The 15,201-nt window shown below is 33.2% G+C and overlaps 1 pseudogene; it reads right to left on the bottom strand.

Moving 5' to 3' along the window:
• Positions 1-1,227: 1,227 nt before the first annotated feature.
• On the bottom strand, positions 1,228-2,716 carry LOC149551162 (glutamate decarboxylase pseudogene; annotated as a pseudogene).
• Positions 2,717-15,201: the final 12,485 nt, after the last annotated feature.

The following is a 15,201-nucleotide window of genomic DNA, read 5'->3' as shown; positions in this document are numbered from 1 at the left end:
AAGAAAGTCATTTGATTTTCTTTAGTGGGTCTTTTGTTGGTGGGAATTTGATTCACTATCTGGTTAAAAAGAGAAATGAATTCTTCATTGGCTCATGAATCTCCTTCTTCATTTGAGTTAACTAGAGAGAATAAAATATTCATCTTCAAAAGTTTTAAATCTCCTATTGAAAGCTTGAATCAAGGTTTCCCATGAAGTCACTAATCCAATTGGCAACTAACCAAACCATTCAGCCATGGTTTCTGTGAGTGTTTCAACAAAAAGATGAATAGAAACATCTTCGCATTTAATTGAAAGAACCCCACTTGTTGTAAAAAATGCATTGATGTGTTGATTAGTAGTGACTCGTTTGTCACCAAAAATCTTAGGAAATTTTATTTGGGAGCCAACATGCATGTCATGTAATTGGTTCCCTAGAGCTAAAGGACCAAGAGTGGCTCCCCACAGGACTAGAGGCTACGGGGCTTGATGTGCCACGGGTAGGAGAATGATGTTTAAAGGCTAAAATTTTATGGCTAGAGGTACAAGGGTACCTAGAAATATCAAAGCTTGAAAGGCCATGGGAGAAATAGTAGCCTTGGGTGGTGGAGATGGCCTACTAATAGACTTAAACTTCTTCTTCTTCTTAGGAGTAACTGGCTTGAAATCTAACTATCAAAGGGCTTCAAAATCTTCATCTAGTAGACCCTTTTGTCTATCCACTCAAGTATATGGTTTATTAGCCAACTTATTGGTTATTATTTATTTTCACTTGGATGTGACCAAATTTTGTCTATTTCTTCTTGGGATAACTACTATTCTTTCAACAACTCAACATTCTGACTAATAGGAGGTCTTCATAAAATTTCCTCGAATTCTTCTTTTTCTTCTTCTAGAACTTGATTTACTTGATGATATTCTGATGCAAGAGCATCTTATTGCTATGAACTTTGTCTACACCACCATGCTAGAGTGTTTAAGTCTGAAATAAAATCCTCTTGGGTATCTTGGAAGCTAAGATTTGATTAGAGAACTAGAAAAATGTTCTCATGTGGTAGCACCATTGTACTTCATTACATGTGACTATCAATCTTTTCTTGTTTAGTCTCCCTAGTAGAGTCAGCAAAAATCTATTGGTAAATAGATTTGTCACTTAGAAAGTACATGATTTAGCCTAATAAAGTGTGTGTGGAAAATTGATTTCTCCAATAGTTTGATAGGCCCTTGGTATGTGGCCTTCCTCTGCATTTAGAGGGGATACTCCCTCATATGATTTATTTTTGTTAAAACTCTATTGTTGTGGACATTTCCATTTGCAGAAGCACCCATAATAGCTCCCTTCTCCTTCTCTCCCTTCAATGCCATCAACTCCGATTCATTCAAAATTGTAGAGATGTATTGCACAAGCCTATTAGCCAAACTTTTGTTGAAGTCCTCTCATATGACCACACACAAAATTTTTACATGTTGAGCATCTAGAGCCATTATATATGCAAGCACCACCCAATTAAACCTTCGTAGATGTTTTGAAATATCATGTTCATTATACATGAGCTTCTTCTTGAGAGAGAATGTGACTAGAGGCACACCTTGCTCTTTTGATAGTATATTGAACCACCTTATTCTTATAATACTATCACACAAATATTTTGCCTTTTTCCTATAGTTTTCAATGATTTTCTCATATCTTTTGTAGCCAAGGTGAATCAGTTCATAGTATTGTACAATGACCTATCTTGAACCTTTGATGAGGTTGAGTGTGAAAGTAATTTTATTAGCTTTGAGATAATTGATATGGAAAATAAGCTCCTCTAGAAGGTTTTGCTTGTTGTGCCAAATAATCTATCCAATTCCCACATAAACAAGGCCATATTTGTGCTGACTCACATTGATGCTCCTCACCAATGGCAACCTGAAATCCCAGTCCACATTTGGATAGATAAATGGAGTAATGAACCCACCACTTATAGTATCAACATGTATTGGAGAGTCCCACCTTAAAATTATCAAGGAGATAACCATATATCTTGTGCTTCATCATAATTATAGTGTTGGAGGCACCTCTATCAATATTGAAGTTCATGTCTATGCTATGCATATTGACTGCTTGTGTGCTCTCCCATATACCTTTGTATTATGATTACATGTCAATCATTACACTTTCAATTGTAATAGATGAGTGAACTCTTCCTTTGAATTGTCCAATACGGAGATTGAGTCTACCATTACATCATATTATTAGCATTTCTTCAAACATTTGGCATACTAATACCACTGTCCCATGTTCTTCATGGCATGTCCACCTATATTTCACACTCCTATTTGAAGAAGGTTGCAAAATTTTTAATATCTGACTTCTTTTTCTTCAATCCATGACTATCCAAACCACACATTGTCCCAGTATCTAGTTCTGAACTGGCAGGTGGTATGTGGGTTCTTGAATAAAAATGAATTAGAACTCAAAATATCAAATAGTTCAATATAGTCACCATTGATAAAAGCATTAGATCATCAGAAGAAGAAGAATCTATATTGGGATTCTGACAATGAAAAAAAATTTCTTTGACAATATCATCAAACTTTCTGCCTTTAGAGGAGGAGACATTCCCATTCTTAGGAAATAAATGACACATCTCAATCCTTGCATTTTGATCATCATATTTGAGATGACATAGTACAAAAACATTCTCCAAACCAGCTCCTATCTCTGATTCCTTTGCATCAGGATGGCATTCATTAATCATCCACTTAGTTCTTTCTCCTTGCTCAAGACCCAATCATTATGATTGGTTGTGTATTCGTGACATATGCATTGAAGTTACAGGTTGGGGAAAAGAGGAAAACTGCAAGCAAGTAGGTTAATTTATTAGAAATTTAAATCCATTCATTACTGATAGCTTAGGCTCTTTTAATTTATTTGTACTTTCCATCATTTGATGGTTGAGTGAAGGTTAATTAACCATCTTGAAAATACAAATTTTGGACCATAACGTTAAACTTTTAAAAGATTAATTTTGCAAGCATATCTTAACCATTTTTTTGAAGGTTAATTTTGCAAGCTTATCTTAACCCTTTTTTAAAAAAGAGAGGTTGATGGTTAAGCTTTCAAAATTTAACATGGATTTTGACATTTAATCTTAACCTTTTGAGAGGTTAATGGTTAATGATGCAATTGAAAATACATATTTTTGGTTTCCTTCATTAACCTGTGACAAATTTTGACTCAAAAGTTGGATTTTGAAAATTTGAAGTGCTAGGTAGAGCTAGAAATGAGCCAGAGATATTGAAGGGAAAATTTTCTAAAAAACTCAAAGAGGAAATGACCATTTTAATGCTTAAAATGAGGCATATTTCAAAAATAACCATAGCATTAATAAGGTAGGAATTGAGATAATTTTGATATCAACTCTTCTTTATCCTTCAATGACTTCAACTTATGCTTCACTCCATCCTTGGTTAGAGTGTGGGTATTTTCTCACCCATCGTATACAGTGTGCCTATCAAACTGCCATGGCCTATCCAACAAAATATGACATATGTCCATAGATATGATATCACATAATACCTCATTTTGGTCGCTTCCAATCTTGAACTTCACAAAGAACTACTCATTAATCATTGCCTTGTGGTCATCTTGCACCCAAGTAATACTGTATGGATGCAGGTGATTCTGTCTCTTCAACTTCAACTTCATGACCATCATTTTTGACACCAGATTGACAATACTTCCACCATCAATGATCACATCACAACACTTATCTTTACATCTACACCTTGTGTGAAAAAAATTCCTTTGATTAGGTTAGTTCTCACTACTCAGCATTACTCTTCTATTAACTAGGACTTCTCCTCTTTCAGCATCTTTAGAATGTGAGGATCTCACATCTTCATCAACATGTGCAACTCTGGCCTTTCTTTCTATTCTTTGATCTATCCTTCCTTGGTGCTAGGAAAATTCAAATGCTTTATGCCCTTCTTCTTCACATTGAAAACATTTCCGATAGAAGCCTTCTCCTCTAGATCCTTTTCCTCTAGCTCTTTCTCTTTGATCTCTATTCTTCTAATCATAGAAACAATTGGGACTATTTCCCCTCTAGTTCTAACTTCTACTTCTAGCCTCATCCTTTTTGTTTTGATCATCATTACAACCTCCATAAGATCATCTGCTAGATCTTCCACCACAACCTCTTCCACTATTCTTGTTATCAAACCTCTTTCTTAGTTTCTCCTCAACCCTTAGGGAAAACTAGTATGCCTCCTCAATACTAGTCACTTGAACAAGACTCATCTCATCCTGAATGCTTGGCCATAACCCATTAAGATAATAGACAACTTTCTCCTTATGAGCTTTTGCATGGCTGGTTCTAATGAAAACTTGGTAGAACTCTTTAGTGTACTCTTGAATAGATTTTTTGACTTGTTTTAACCCTTGCATTTTTTCAATAGATCAAACTCATAATCTACATGAATGAACTATCACTTCATTTTAGCTACCATTAGATCCCATCTAGAAATTTTGTCCTTTCCTCTTTTATTTTGATCCAATTGGATCTCCTGCCACCAAATCTTTACATGACCCTTTAGTTTGGCCTTCACAAACTTGATCCTCTCTAGATCTTCAATACCTTCATATTCAAAGTACTCTTCCATTTCATTGATCCAGTGGATCAATTCCTTTAGGTTAAGATTTCCTAAAATGTGGGTACATCAAACAAATGGCCCTAAAAACCTTCACCTCCTCTGGGCTAAGAACTTCCTCTAATTGTTTGGGTCTATGTTTCCTTCTTCTCTTTCATCCTCACTTTCATAATCTCCTATGATAAGATTCATTCCTCTAAGAATCTATTCTTGCATTGCTTGCATTTTCCTCTGGAGGGTTCTAAAATACTCAAGTGTAACACCTTTGACTCTTCCACCACGCTCACTTTATGGAAGAATTTTTGTGCTTCTACTGAAACCCTAATGCAAATTGCTCACAATTGGTGATCTATCTACATCATCAACCCAAACCATGATCCTGATGTGAACTACCTCATAGTTGATGATCTATCTACACATTGAAGAAACTTGGCACTGATACCACTTGATAAAGGGTGTTCCCCTTAATACCATAAACCATAATAGAAAATAAAGAAACCACAAATGTGAGAACAAAATATGGACTTGTAATTTGTGTTGCATATGTGAAATCAAAAAATTCACAAGTACAATATGCTAATCCACTTAGGCACCTTTATTACAATAATTTACAAGAAAAGCTATGAACTATCACCCAAAGTTATTCTAGATAATGTTTAGGTCTTTCTTAAATAGGCAATTTTATGCTGCTTGAGAAGGTTCTAGACAATTAAACTTAATACCTAGGGCTGACAAAGCCTAACAATTCATATAGAGTTAGCCAAATACATCTTTGAAAATTATTTTAGATATTTTGGGTAGGCCAACTTTGAAAGGCCATAACTCTCAAACTATTGCACCAATTGGCTATTATAACAAATTTTTGAAAACACTAGCTCTTGATCTACAAGCTCAAAACTACACAAGCACCCTTCCATTGAGTTTTCAAACCTCATCCAGGAACTCTAAGGCCTCCAACTATGAGCCTGAATATTTTTATGCAAAATTTTTCACCAATAATCCACAATAACTTCTCTGATACATAAGCTAGAGCAATGAGATTTTTATGGTAGGATTATAAATATAAAATGAACCTTCATATATAAAATGAAAACATTCTAAGCTCATATTAAAAACTTACTAAGAATAGCAAGTTCCCATAAATAGGAACTACCTTATTTGCTAGCCCTTTTTAAAATAGAAAAGACTAAAAATAAAATATTTTTGGGTGATGCAAGATTGCTCTTTCACCCAAGATGCTCCTACATTAGAAAAAAACATACATCTAGGGAAAAACTATTTCCCATCTACAACATAGCCTTTTAGACATCGAACCAACTATAGGGCTAGACCCTTCTTCTTCTTCAGGCTTTGCAAAACCCAGGAGGGTATACCTCAGATTCATTTATATGGTACCAATGTTCAAAGCATACACTTGAATCTAACAAAAAAGATAAAACCCTTAATCTTCTAACACTTATGTAGAGATGATAGATATGAAATAGCTAATAACATGGCCTAAAAAATTGATAAGCTAAGTAATGGCATCCTTTCAACTCTTTCAACATTAATAGGAAATGATACTTGATTAATGATGTTGATTTTAGCAAAATAAAGACATGAACAACATAACACTTTGATCCTATAGCTGATCAATGCCTTATCTATTGGGAAATCCCACAAACCCATAACACACATCCCTAAAAGTCATTAACATATCCCATACATTAGGACTTCTTGATCTATCCATTCACCTTATGAATCAGACATCTACATCTTTTTGAATCTCATACTCAACTTATCCCTTCATGAGATCTACAACCCTATGATGATAAACTAAGCATTTACATGACTCCTTCAATCACAAGCATACAATATCAACACATATGATCTGAAATAGATTGCAACTGGACAATATGCATCTTGTACATATATCACAAAAGATCACAAATAACATGAACAAGAGATACAACTCAAATAGAAGATTAACTTACTGTTGCACTTTTATTTATTTCCTTGAAACAAATAATAAGATGCATGAAATTGAATCATAAAACTACCTAATAGATCAAAACTATCTATATTCTTATTACTTGTTGTTCATTACAAGAGAAAAATGCTAAAGAATGTGGTATCACAGTAATGGAAACATATCAAAAACTGGAACCAACTGGCCTCATAGTAAAAAATGGAACCCTTACAATGAATCAGAAAGAGAAAGATATAGGAAAGGAATGAAATCTCAAATCTGATCTAGAAGTGACATGTGTCCACTTGAATCTTCATTCCCTACTATTGCAAAGCACCTCTCATCTTTCATTAACTGAAATCTGATATGATTCTCATCCCTATTATTGCAAAGCATCTCTCATCTTTCTATAACTGAAATCTGATATGATTCTCATCATTGTTCTATAACCAACTAAAAATATCTCCTCTAACTAATGAGAAACTCTATTTTGAAAAGAACCATCAAATATGCATCTAAAATGCTAATAATATCTTTACTAAACTAAATTAGAAGTGACAAAATCTACCCCTAACTGTATTCATACTACCTCTGATGTTCATCCAGTTTACGATTTCATTAAAAATCAAATCTGAACTACCTTAATTGAATGAAACTAAAAAATGGGTATCCAAGACAAAACCTTGCATATCTTGAACCAATGGCTTCTTGTATAGAAACAAAAAACAAAAACAAAAAATTTGCTCTCTCTTGGTTTTGAAAATATATAATAGTCATATATTTGCTTATTGGAAATGCCTAATGGATCAGTTTGAAAATTAGGCCCCTGGCATGGCTATCTAGACTGCACCTTTTTTTGCAAAAAATTAAATATTTTCTAAAGTTTAAACTTTAGAATATAATATTAAAAGATTTAAAACTTCTGCATGTGCCTTTCTGACTAAAACAATAAAATATTTGATTTTCTCCATTTTTGAAATTTTTCTCTATTTGTGCATCCATGTTAACTAAAGTTTGGCCATCTGTACCACATAGCAGCACAACATTGGTTAGGGTCTGCCACATCACCTGCCACCTGGGCACCATGTGGCACACTTTGATTGGTCCACTAGTCACATAACACCTACCATGTGGTAACTTCTCATTGATCCTTTCGTGCACAATCATTGCACCATGTCATCCTCTGTTTGGCACTCGCCACATCACTACCACATAGCACTTTGTTATTGGCTAGGAGTCTACCTTGCTATGTTAGCACTGACTGGGGACCATTATCTTGTGTCAATTAGGCACATTCTTGAATGGATAGTTAGCAATTGCCATGTCGTATGTGGGAATGCACATTTGTGAAAGCTATCCTACCATGCCACATTGGCACCTCAATTTCTATGCCACATCTAGAGTGCCTTGTGTAATTTTCCCATGTGCTACCACTTGTCACCTTATGATTCATTTGTGGTGCCATGTCACTGCTGAAATCACTATCCATATCATCTATCTATGTCATCAGGTTTGACCAAAAATTCACTTATAGGCCACCAAGTTGATTGGGCCCCATGTGAGAAGTCTTTGGCTTATAAAAGTTGATCTCTTTAAGACAAATTATCATAGTGCACTCATGCTTTTAAATATGTAAAATTTCCCTAGCAGCATCAATGTGGGATAAAAGCCTGACTAGTCCTCATAAAATGCTACTTGTAAAAAGAAAAAAAAATTGCTTGAAAGCTAGCTTTGGAGGTGTCTCTCTTGTGAATGGTGGCCATAATGCAAGGCACTTTGCACCGGTGTTCTACTCTAACACCTGGTCCCACAACTAAATTAAAGAATAAAAAACCCCCCAATGCTTCCTCCAACTTTAACTACTTCCCTTTGTGAGTGTTCTACCTTTAAATGGTGAGAAAAAACATATATTTTAGTGTGAGCAAGTGGGAGAGTTTGTTTTGTCTATTTGGATAACTAGATGGATTTAGTGTTGGTTTTGTATGCACCCTAAAATGGTCGCCTAGACTATGGGGCCCCATTATTCAATTTATCAAATTTCATGAATCAACAGTTTCCAATATTTTATAAAATCAATTTAAATCAATTTCCTTGATCAAATTTGATTATTTATTTTTCTAAGGTTGATCATTTTATCCTAAGTCTTATTTAATTAAAATAAAATCTCTTTTTTAATTAAATAAAATAAGTCTCCATTTAATGAAAAGAAAACTTTTCTTTTAATTAAATAATTCATCCACATTTAATTAATTAAGAGAAAAACGTATTTTTAATTTAATTAAATATTTTCTATTTAATTAAAAAAACTTGCTCCCTTTTAATTAAATAAAAATCCCACTTAAATATATCTTTTTGATGAAAAAAGGAAATAAAATAAATTAAAAATTAAATAAACCTTTTTTATTTTCTAAGTGGGATTCTATTTAATTTTTCTCCTCTTTTCTCCCACATGAAAAAGGAAATAAAACAAATAAAAAAATAAACAAATCTTTTTTTTTGTTTTCTCTACACTTAATGTGGGAGTTATCTTTTTCCTCTTTACATTTTCTTCTCCATTTAATTCTTTTCCTATTTTCTCATTGGTGGATTTTATTTTCACATAGATTATTCTTTCTCCACCCTTGATTAAATCTTTTTTCCTCTTAATCTTGATCATTCAATCTCCTTTATAAAGGAGAGCCCTCTCCTCATTTTAGATATCATCCATTTTTATGCTATTATTATGCTGCAAGTTTGAAGAACAATTTTTGAAGAAGGAGTTTTGAATACTAAAGCTTTTTGTGGAGAACTTCTATCTTCTTGTCTTATTCTCTCTTGCATGCATGGCTTTCATCATGAGTTTTCATCCTTGCTTTTGCATATTAATTTAGATTCATATTTGTTTTCATAGATTAGATCTGCATTGTTATTACGTTTCTTTTCTTGCATTGTTTTGCATTGTTATCATTTCGATTAGTTTTCATCTTCATTTACATGCATATTAGATCATTTAATCTCTTGTTTTGTGGTGTACTTGCATGGGCATAAACTAGGTCAAACTGAGGGCCTCCATTACAAACCCCTACACTCCATAAATAGGGAGCTATGAGCCGCAATTCGTGACCTCATTTTTGAGCAATCTTAAATATAATGACTCATAGAAGTGTGCCCACATTGTAGGCATACATTTTTGGCACCCACTATAGGGAAACCCACCTTTACTTGCTGGTTTTTGTGCAAACCTGTTGGAGTAAAAAAAAACCTTAAATTTTAAAGATTTGATCATATCTTTCAAACGGCTAAGTATTTTGATCTGAAATGTTTTTTGCAAGGTGGTGACATATCAAGGAAGCTTTGGTCTAATTGATAGAGTTTTTTGAAGTATTTTCAATTTTTTATGATTTTTCCTTTATTTTTTATGAAAAATTATTTTTCAAAGAAAATTAGCATATTTTTAGAAAAAATTACATTTTTGGAAAACTCTCTGATTTTTTACAGGGATCCATTTTTTGCATTTAAAGTTTTGGATCCAAATTCATATCATATAGGTCCAACCTTTATGACTAGGTCAAAAAAATCAATAAAAAAAGGGCATTTAATAAATAGCTTGCATTTAATATTTATAATGAATCAATGCATGATGTGGGCTTTCATTTGGGTTACTTGTTGATTATTATTACCGTTAAAAATCATATTTTTGAATCTAACCCTAATTTTTCATGAGTTGGACATATATATTGCATATTTTGTGTTTGCTTGTTTTGCTTGTTGCTTTGTTCTTTGCAAGCGAGCATTCAAACATAAATGAAAGGTACCCCCAAAGAAAAGATGCATTGCAAGGATTACCAAGTACTTTTTTTCAATCTCTATAACATTTGGATTTGGAACTAAAATGAATATCTCATGTATTTGACTTGAGTGCTTTTACATGCTTTCATAGATTCACACTTCATTTGGTGCTCTAAAACTGGATCTAGATTTGCTTTCATGTATATGTGTTTCACATAGTAATTAGGCCCTATGAACACTATTTGAGAGATTTTGATAGATTGAGCTTCATTCGCTTGCTTTACATGTGAAGCTCCTCTTGATGAAAAATCTCCTTGTAGGTAGGGAAGGATATTTGTTATTATCTCACTATTCTACTTAGATTTGTTCTCGATATCCATTAGTCATTTCTATTTTGAGATTGGTGGTGTTTGTTGTTGATTTTTCAAATAGTTGGTGAGGTGATTTCAAATTAACATGTCAAAGAATCTTGTTTGCTATGTTTGGGTAAGGTGAAGAGGCTAGAGGAGTATGCTCTGTTCTCTTTTGGACACATCAAAAACTTAGAACCCTTGAATCCAACCCAAGTCTCCATATGGTACAACTTTGTGAGTCTTATTTCATTAGAAAGGGTTAAACCATAGTGGACATTCCCTTTATTGGGTCAACCATGTGGATGGTACCTCAAGTGGTAATAGCCATTTTTGACGTAGTAGTAGTAACCACTATATAAATGTCCTTGTGGGAGAAATTCTCAAGGTTGTAATCTTTTGTTAGGCTGTCAAATCTCGTTAGTATCTCTGATTGATTAAATTCTTGAAATATTGCAAAACCCTGGTGCATTGAGATTGGATTTTGGCCACTCTAGATTGCAAAAATTGTAGAGTTGAACATTACTAAGAACCATAGTGTTACCAAATTTTCTTTTCTATGACTACGTGCATGATTGAATTTTTTTTTGAAAACATACATAGTAGTAGTTCTAAGGATTAGATTGATACAACGACACTATTCTTGTTCATGTGCAAGGTTGCTTTGTCCCTTGCTCATTGTTTGAAGACATTTTCTTGAAATCTTCGATTGCTATCTTGTGTGCCTGGTTCATGGTTAAAATTCTATTGATACACCTAGTTGGACATTCAAAACAAATAAAATTTGAGTTCTTGAGTCAAGACTTTATGATTAAACTACTTTTTTGTCCTATTATTTTTAGTCTCCTTAGGTTGATCCAGTTCAGATTAGGCTACTTACCCCATTGTTAGAAACTCGTTTGCACTTTGTGTTATTGTTCTTTGACCTCTTGAATTAGTAATCATTGATTTCACAAGAGACCTTGTTTGGAGTTGGTGAGTTAGAGAATATCCTTATTGAGAAAGATATACCTTTGGATCCTTTGATATTAGACTTGGAGAGTCTTAGTAATATCTCATCCATCCATATTCATTAAAATTCAATTTCAATTAATTATAATTTGGGTAAATCATCCTCTTGGTCCATATGTGCTAGGGTATTCACCCAAAGTTGTGGGCACTTCTGTGGTAGTGTTGGTTTACGCCTATTGCAAAATTTTATCCTATTATCTCTCTTTTGGACAAGTTAGTGCTTTTACTATCCTAATTTGGTACTAACATTTCTTAGGGTTATCCTATCAACTAGTACCTTTTCTTTCATATTGGTTAAAAGTGCTATTATATGTTGCTCAGCTTCAATATGAACTCAAATGGTATCAAAATTCTCAAAATGACTCTTGATCTTCTTTCTTCTTCATTTTCCATGTCTTTCTAATCTCCCATTTCCACTCTTCCTCTTTTTCATATCTTCTTGATTCTTTTCCTCTTATTATCATATAGTCTACCTTCATCTATTCATCATTTCTCTTCTATCATGCTTTATTCTTCTTCTTCTTCTAGAACCATGGATCTTGAATATCTTGTTAGGGACCCTCATTTGAGATCAGATGAACTTGATCTCTTTCTTAAATTTGAAAAGTGTTGTTACTAAAATAGATATATGGATGTGAACCTTTTGGCAAAAATGATTGAAAAAGGGAATAAATCAGACATTCTTGCTAGGATCATACTCAAGATCAAATCACAATATCCTTCTTCCAAATATTCCTTATCTTCTTAGTCTTATGATGATTCTTCTAAATATCATTCACATTCTTCATCTTCTAAGTCTTATGAGGATTCTTCTAAATATCATTCACATTCTTCATATTCTAAGTCTTACCATGATTCTTCTAAGTATCATTCGTCTAGGTCTTCACCTATCTCTTCTTCATGATATCATTCTTCTTCTACTTCTACCAATAGTTGTATTCCTCTTATTGAGACATATGATAATGAACAACATGAAAAGTCTTGTGATATACCTATCTATAATGACTATAGTGACAATGATTATGATGATGATGACTATTATATTCCTATGCATCCTAAAAGTCCTTCAAGTCTTATGTTTATGCTTAAAGGGGATGAGTCATGAAAATATTCTGATGGCAATCCATATGACTCGAATCTTGAAAACAACATTGATAAATTTTTTGAACAATACCTAAATGATAAATCTGCATTTTTTGAGGAAGAGAAAGCATTTTTTTGTGTTGAAATACAACATCAATGGGATACGAGTTCCTCATCTAAGAACCCTCATGCAAAAATTAAAGATTACACTCTTGAGCAAGATCATGTTAATGTTGAACCTTTGTCTTCTAATGCTTCCCTTCCATCTTTTACTTCCTCCAGTATGCATACATCCCCTAAATATTCTGAGTCCCTCAAATCTTCTACCAGTCCTTCATGTAAGAAAGATCCTAATGCTTTTCATGTGGCCCCCTATAGTTATCCTCAAAGGCGACCTCTTAAAGAAACTCAAGATAACCTTCACTTTGATGCAAATACTTTTGATAATGCTAAACTTAAAGAGCCTAAGCCTGCATGCATTATAATGCCTACTTCATAATCTATTCCAAAAGTCTTCCATACAATTCCAACATGGTTCCTTTGTTAGAATTATTTAGAATAATTGAGGGGGGGTGAATCAGTTATTCAAGGTCTAATGATGTCCAGTAAAACTTTTTCTACAAATCCTTAATGGCGCATAACTAAAATTATCATGTATGTGTAATCACCTAAAAATGGTCATCTAGACTATTAGCCCCCTTCTTAGCATTTCGGCTAAATTAATTTAATTATTTACCTAGACCAAATTGCTAATAATCAATTTATTTGATTATAACCTATAGTTTGACTATGCTATCCTAAGTTCATTATTTGATTAAAAGAACATGTCCCCTTTTAATTAAATAAAACACCCCATTCTTCTAACCCACTTAAAGTGCACACATAAAGTCCTCTCTCTATTTTACAATTAAAAGAAAAGGCTTTGTGACTTTTGTCTTATATGACAAGTCAACTTATATTCTATTGGTTGACTTGTGTGTGCACATGGATCACTCTTCTTTTTGAATTCAACCGTTGATCATCCACCATCTTCATCTTGATCTCCACCCTCCATACATCTTTAAAAGGGAGAGAGCTTTAACCCTCAAATCATCCATCTTTTGAATATTGTCATGCTGTAGGTTTTCTAATAGGTTTCTTTGGAGCTTTGTGGAGAACTTCTCATTTCTTGTCTTATTCTCTCATTCCATCATATTAGCATAAGATCATATGGCATTCTTAGCATAGTTGCATTTTAGTTTAGCTTTGATTTCTTGCAATAATCTCACATAGTTTAAATATTTGGGTTTGTAATACTCTCATCCATGTTTAGCATAGTTGCACCTTGCATTTCCATTCAAGTTTAGTCTTCCATCTTGCATTGCATCTTTGAGAAACTCATTTTAGACACTTGCATTTTTGCTCTTGTCTCAAAGAACCTCCCATTCTATGGTTTACTAGCAAGAAGCACATTTTTAAGGCTTGGCTGAGAGCCTTCATGCTTGAATACTAGCTTCTTGCACTTCATGGATAGGAAGCTCTAAGCTGGCATCTAAGCATTCCAACTCATGGAATTGTTTGGATAGAAGGGTTTAGAGTGTGACACAAATCTAGTGTAAATTTTTGGCACCCACCGTGGGGCTTGAATCAAGTTTTCAGCTCCATTTGCTTTCATTTCTTATCTCTGATTTTTTATAGCAGCATATTGGATCTAATCAAGTGCTTTTGTAAAATTATCACTTTGATTTTAAGGCCAACCCATAAGTAGATTGGTTTGAAGACCAAAAATCTAGTTAGTTTAAAGATTTAATCATATCTTTTAAACCACTTAGATTTTAGTTCTACAATTTTTTTTCATATTGGGTATGAATTCCAAATGTCTCAGTCCAATTTTCAAAGAATTTTGACATGATTTGCAAAAGTTATGATATTTTTTTATTTTTTCATAAAAAGTCATTTTTGGTTGTACATTAACATCTTTTTCAGAAAAACTTACATTTCCAGAAAGGGTTTTTAATTCTAATGGGGATTCATTCTTTGTGTTTTGAATTTTGAGGTCGTATTAAAGATCAAAAACTTGATTTGATAAATTTGGCCTGTTTTGACAAAATCAATCTCTAGAGCGCAAATGAAGAGATTTTTTTAAATTTCTTGCATTTTTGAAAAGCTCTCTAATTTTTAATAATGGTCTCTTCTTTTGATTTTTATTTTTGAATACAAAATCATAGCAAACAAGTCCAATCTTGTTGACTAGGTCAAAATCAAAGAGTAAAAATGAGAGCATTTGTGATTAACTTGCACTTTCTTTGCATGCATTTGGTTGGAAGATAAATTAGATTTTTTTGAGGCAACTCACCACTTTTTATTGCATATTTTTATGTTATTTCACACTAACTTTTGGTGCTAACAAGTTGTGATTACAGGTTGCCATCCTTATGAAAAAAA

The sequence above is a fragment of the Cupressus sempervirens genome, chromosome 6 (assembly GCF_028749045.1).
Source record: "Cupressus sempervirens isolate cs-2001-9-10 chromosome 6, ASM2874904v1, whole genome shotgun sequence".
NCBI classification, from domain to species: Eukaryota; Viridiplantae; Streptophyta; class Pinopsida; order Cupressales; family Cupressaceae; genus Cupressus; species Cupressus sempervirens.
This window is presented reverse-complemented; position numbering and strand designations above follow the sequence as displayed.